Genomic DNA, 5,687 nt, shown 5'->3' on the forward strand with positions numbered 1-5,687 from the left:
CTGCAACTTTGGACCTCTCGGGGGTGCCAGGCAGCTGTTTTTGTTGGCTGCCATCTGTGCCTATGAGTGTGCGCTGGATCAGAGCAGGTATGGTGGCCTTTCAGAAGACAGGCCCAGAGCAGTCTTCTAAGAGGCTTCTTCTGATGTTGCAGTCATGCGGGGGCTTTAGTACCCAGTAATTACAAACTGGTGACAGATTTAGTCTCAGATCTCAGTACCAGACACAGGGCAGATAGCCAAGGGCTGCTACCCGGAGACTTAGGAATTAGTATGAGAATCAAGCAAGAAAGTGCTGAAGGGTTGGAGCCTGGAGTCGCAGGGAATGGGAAATTAGGCAACCTCTGTGTGTGTGTGTGTGTGTTCATTCTCGTGTTTCAGAGATGCAGCAATTTGTGCTTCTGTGTCTAAAAGACCCCATTTGTGTCAGACTAAGTAGTGCCGGGAGCCCTACTCCCAACTGTTGCTTGGGCTTCAGGTTCTCCAAAGTGGATTTCTTTTTCAGCAGTCTTAATCCTGGCTCTCCCAGACACGAGGAGGGTAATGACTGATCCTCAAACGTGTTGACATCAACTCTTTCCAAGCACCATCAGAGCTGGGGGCACCATACAAAGACTGAAAATTAGCTATAGTCTGGCCGCTGGGCTGTCCTTAGAGAACAGCAGCAGTTGTTCGTGCTGCACAGTCTGTTGTGTGTGTGTTTGGAGGTGGTGTTGAGAGAAGCCCCTATATCAGGGAGGGAAAGGACAGCCAGATCCTCATTTGGGTGCTTCTATCCCAGGAGGTTTCTCCCAAGAGCTGTGAAATAAATGAAAGCCCTTTAGAAGGCTGCCTGACCCAGGGGAGTCACAGAGCATCAGCAGCAGGAGGCTGAGGACAGAATAGGCAGCAGGGGTTAGAACTGGGGCCAGGGGCAGATGTCCCTGCTGGTCCAGCGGTTAAGAATCTGCCTTCTTATGCAGCGGACGCAGGTTTTAGGCCCGGTCGGGAACTGAGATCCCACGTGCCGCAGGGCAACTAAGCCTGCATGCCACAAGGAAAGATCTGGCATGCCGCAACTAAGACCCGATGCAGTAAAAAATAAATTTTAAAAAGAACTGGAGTGGGGGCTGCTGGGAGACATCATACTTCAGACTCTAAGATGGGAGTTGCCCAGGCAGCTCAAAGAAGTGGTCTCTAACTGAAACAGTAAAATGCATGGAATTCCTGCATGGAAGAGAAAATTTTTCTTAGAACTCTCACACTAGGTGAATGGCACAAGAGGGTACAGGCCAGTGGAAAATTTCTCAAAGTGTGGTTTGAAGATCCTCTGCCTGAGAATAAGTTTGAAATCAGGGCTTCCTTGGTGGTTCAGATGGTAGAGTCTGCCTGCAATGTGGGAGACCCAGCTTCAATCCCTGGGTCAGGAAGATCCCCTGGAGAAGGAAATGGCAACCCACTCCAGTGTTCTTGCCTGGGAAATCCCATGAACAGAGGAGCCTGCTGGGCTTGCTTGGGGTTGCAGAGTCCATGGGGTTGCAAAGAGTCGGACACGACTGAGCGACTAACGCACACTGCATGAGAATAAAATAAGGTGTTTGCCAAAAAGGCAGATTCTGGGGCCACACCCTGGGCCTACTGAGCTGGAACCTCCCAGGGTGGGGCTTGGGTGTCTGCTGTTTTGTCTGGTGACTCTTAAAACCAGCATGGTCCAAATGCTACCAGGAGATCACACAACCCAGTGAGGAAGCAGAGGGGATGGCTTCTCAACTTATTAGGAAGTACCACAGAGGAAGGCAAAGTAGATAAATGCATCTTTCTTTGGATCCCTGCAGTTTTTCTTTTGTTTTAAAATTTTACTTTGGTTTTGAGAACTTAAAAGTGTGAAGAGACAAAGGCATGGCTTCTCCACCTTCCCCATGGGCCTTGAATACTCTGTGAAAGGTGATCTGTTTTACCCCACCCTCACAGCCCATTTTCTGCAGGAACTTGACTTCTAGAGGGGATCTCGGCCAAGGTCTCCGAGAGAATATGCTGTTTCCTGACTCGGTGGGGTCTCCAGGCCTGAATACCCAAGGCCAACACAGAGGACTTAAAAATAGAGGCAGGAGGTGCAGTCAGACAGAAAGGAGCTGGAGGCCTCCCTGGATTACACAGAATGATCCGAACAAAGGAGCCTGACGCCCTCTAGTGGCAACAAGCTGCTTCACAGCCCTGGTCGAGGGGCAGACACAGACAGGGCTGGATGCCCTCCAGGTAGTAACAAAAGGGGTGAACCGGCCCTGGAAACACCACCTCCCTAAGATTCTTGACTAGGGGTAGAAAGAGGAAAAGTTGTGCTCCCTGGGTTTTCCTGCTGCCATGTGATTTTAAGAATGCACTGCTATAAGGCATACTGTTTTCATGAGTGCCTTCCATTATCACTGGCTTTTAGACTCTTGTCATTATTTCTTAGGGAGGTTAAAGCTCGTGCTTAGTTGCTCAGTTATGTCCAACTCTTCGAGATCCCATGGACTGTAGCCTGCCAGGCTCCTCTGTCCATAGGATTTCCCAGGCAAGAATACTGGAGTGGGTTGCTATGCTCTCCTCCAGGGGATCTTCCCAACCCAGGGATCGAAGCCACATCTCCCGCATTGCAGGTGGATTCTTTACCCTCTGAGCCATCAGGAAAGCAGGCTACTACTAAAAAATTCACACACAACATATAATCTGTAAATATATCCAAGTACCTCAGACTGCCACAGAGAGCGATCTGTCTTTGGGAAGGCTATTCTCTTGTGGGGAGATCAGAGATTTAGGAGAGGTCTCCAGGGGATGGCGTAAGAGGAAGGGTACGCATCCAGACCAGGAAACCTGGCTGAATCATTCCAGGTACTCTCCATGGGGGCAGGTGTCTCTGATGGCTAAATTGTCCTCTCGTCTAAAGATATCAGCTCAAGTACACTTGAATCAGAGAAGGTACTCCTTTGTATACATTCTGAGGAAGAAAATGCACAGATGAACAACTGATATCGGCCAATACAAAGAAGATTCTAAAGTGTCCACTTTGGATTTGAAGGAAATCAGATTGTGACTAAAAGACACCAGGATTTTTGCAAAAGCTTAAAAAGTAAAAGCGCATACCACCACACAGCCATTAGGATGGCTACTATGAAAATTAAAAAAAAAGAGAAAGACCAAAAGAAAGAGAGAAATTAAAATGTGTTGCTGAGGATGGAACTCTTGTGCAATGTTAATGGGAATGTAAAGTGATGCGGACATTATGTGGAAAACAATTTGGTGGTTCCTCAAAAAAAATTAAACATAAAATTATCAATATATGATCCAGCAATTCCACTTCTGGGTATATACCCAAAAGAATGGAAATCAGTGTCTCGAAGAGATATTTGTCCACCCGTGTTCATAGCAGCATTGTTAATAATGGTCAAGAGATGGAAGCAACTCAAGTGTCCTTTGATGAATGGATGGATAAATACAATGTGGTCCACCCTTACTATGGAATGTCATTATCTTAAAAAGGAATGAATTCTGACACATGTAACAACATGGATGAACCTTGAAGACGTTATGCTAATTGAGATGAGCCAGATGCAAAAGAACAAAAATGGTGTGATCCTACTTATGTATATGACTACTTATTCCAGTAGTCATGTATGGATGTGAAAATTGGACTATAAAGAAAGCTGAGCACTGAAGAATTGATGCTTTTGAACTGTGGTGTTGGAGAAGACTCTTGAGAGTCCCTTGGACTGCAAGGAGATCCAACCAGTCCGTCCTAAAGGAGATCAGTACTGGGTGTTCATTGGAAGGACTGATGCTGAAGTAGAAACTCCAATACTTTGGACCCCTGATGGGAAGAGCTGACTCATTGAAAAAGACCCTGATGCTGGGAAAGATTGAAGGCAGGAGGCGAAGGGGATGACAGAGGATGAGATGGTTGGATGGCATCACTGACTCAATGGACATGAGTTTGAGCAAGCTCCGGAAGTTGGTATTGGACAGGGAAGCCTGGCGTGCTGCAGTCCTTGGGTTTGCAAAGAGTCGGACACGACTGAGCGACTCAACTGACTTATATACAAGAGGTACCTAGAGTAGTCAAATTCAGAGACAGGAAGTAGGATGGTGGTTGCCAGGAGCTGGGGGAAATGGGGAGTGGGGAGTTGTTATTTTTTTAATATAAATTTATTTATTTTAATTGGAGGCTAATTACTTTACAATATTGTATTGGTTTTGCCATACATCAACATGAATCCACCACGGGTGTACACGTGTTCCCCATCCTGAACCCCCTCCCACCTCCCTCCCCATACCATCCCTCTGGGTCATCCCAGTGCACCAGCCCCAAGCATCCTGTATCCTGCATCGAACCTGGACTGGCGATTCGTTTCACATATGATAATATACATGTTTCAATGCCATTTTCCCAAATCATCCCACCCTCACCTTCTCCCACAGAGTCCAAAAGACTGTTGTTTAATGGGGATGCCATTTCATTTTACAAGATGAATCGTGTTTTGGAGAACTTTGGGTGATAATGATGTGTCAACGTGGCTTCGTGAATTATAACAAATGTACCACTCTGGTGCAGGATGTTGGTAGTAGGGAAGGTTGTGTAGAAACAAGGGACTATATGGGAACTCTGCACTTCCTGCTCAAGTTTTCTGTGAACCTAAAACTGCTTTAAAAAATAAAGTTTAATAATTAAAAAAAAATTTGGAGATGGATGGTGGCGATGGGTACCTAACAATGCAAAACATATTTTAATACTACTGAACTGTGTATTTGAAAATGGTTAAGATGGTAAATTTTATGTTATGTCTGCTGCTGCTGCTAAGTTGCTTCAGTCGTGTCCGACTCTGTGCGACCCCATAGACGGCAGCCCACCATAATTAAAAATAAAATTATAATAATAAACAAAAAACAGAAGCAGAGATGGTCTAGGAATGGATTACAATTTGAGAACTTTAGAACAGTACACATTTTAAAATGTCATAACTAGATTTTAAAGTGTTTTAAAAATATATTTTAAAGTCTATTTTATATGAACAAGAAAAAATTTTAATTTCAATAAAGAAAAGTTTACAGAATAAGATGGTTATCAGGCAAAGACAAGAAGAACATGCGGTAGGCAAAGGGAAGGAAGAAGAGGGAATAAATGTGTTAGGGCCCTTGCTCTGAAGGATCATCACTAGGGGCTTGGAAGGAAGGAGGCATGGAACACAAAGGAACTCAGCCCTCACCTGGGATCCAGGTGAATCCCTGTGACTGCGCTGATGTCATCAAGGGAGGAAGTACCTGGGCAATTGTCGGGGAGGAAGATTGAGAAAAGATCTTTGGTACCTTCCACCCTTCAGATACCTTTCATCACCTCTCATCCTCCAAACCATCGAGTGAGAGCAGGAGAGATGAAAAGTAGGAGGAAAAACATGCAGAAATATTAGAAGCAGGGTTAACATTTGCTTTTCACTTTGAGCAGAAGGGAAGTCTGTAAGTGCTGCTTAGGTCCAGGCTTTAAGGAATAAGGCATGCAGGAAAGGGTGGTGACAAGCCAACAGGACTGAAGTCATCCAGAGAGAAGTCCCTTCAGAGCCATCTCTGCAGGCAATGCTACCAACCACCCAGTGTCCATAGGGAACTCTGATGGTAAACATTTCTAAAGAGTGGACCAGACAATTCCTTTAATACTTTCTCTGTTGGCAAATCTTTGTCCT

Source organism: Bos javanicus, chromosome 16, assembly GCF_032452875.1.
Source record: "Bos javanicus breed banteng chromosome 16, ARS-OSU_banteng_1.0, whole genome shotgun sequence".
Lineage (NCBI taxonomy): Eukaryota > Metazoa > Chordata > Mammalia > Artiodactyla > Bovidae > Bos > Bos javanicus.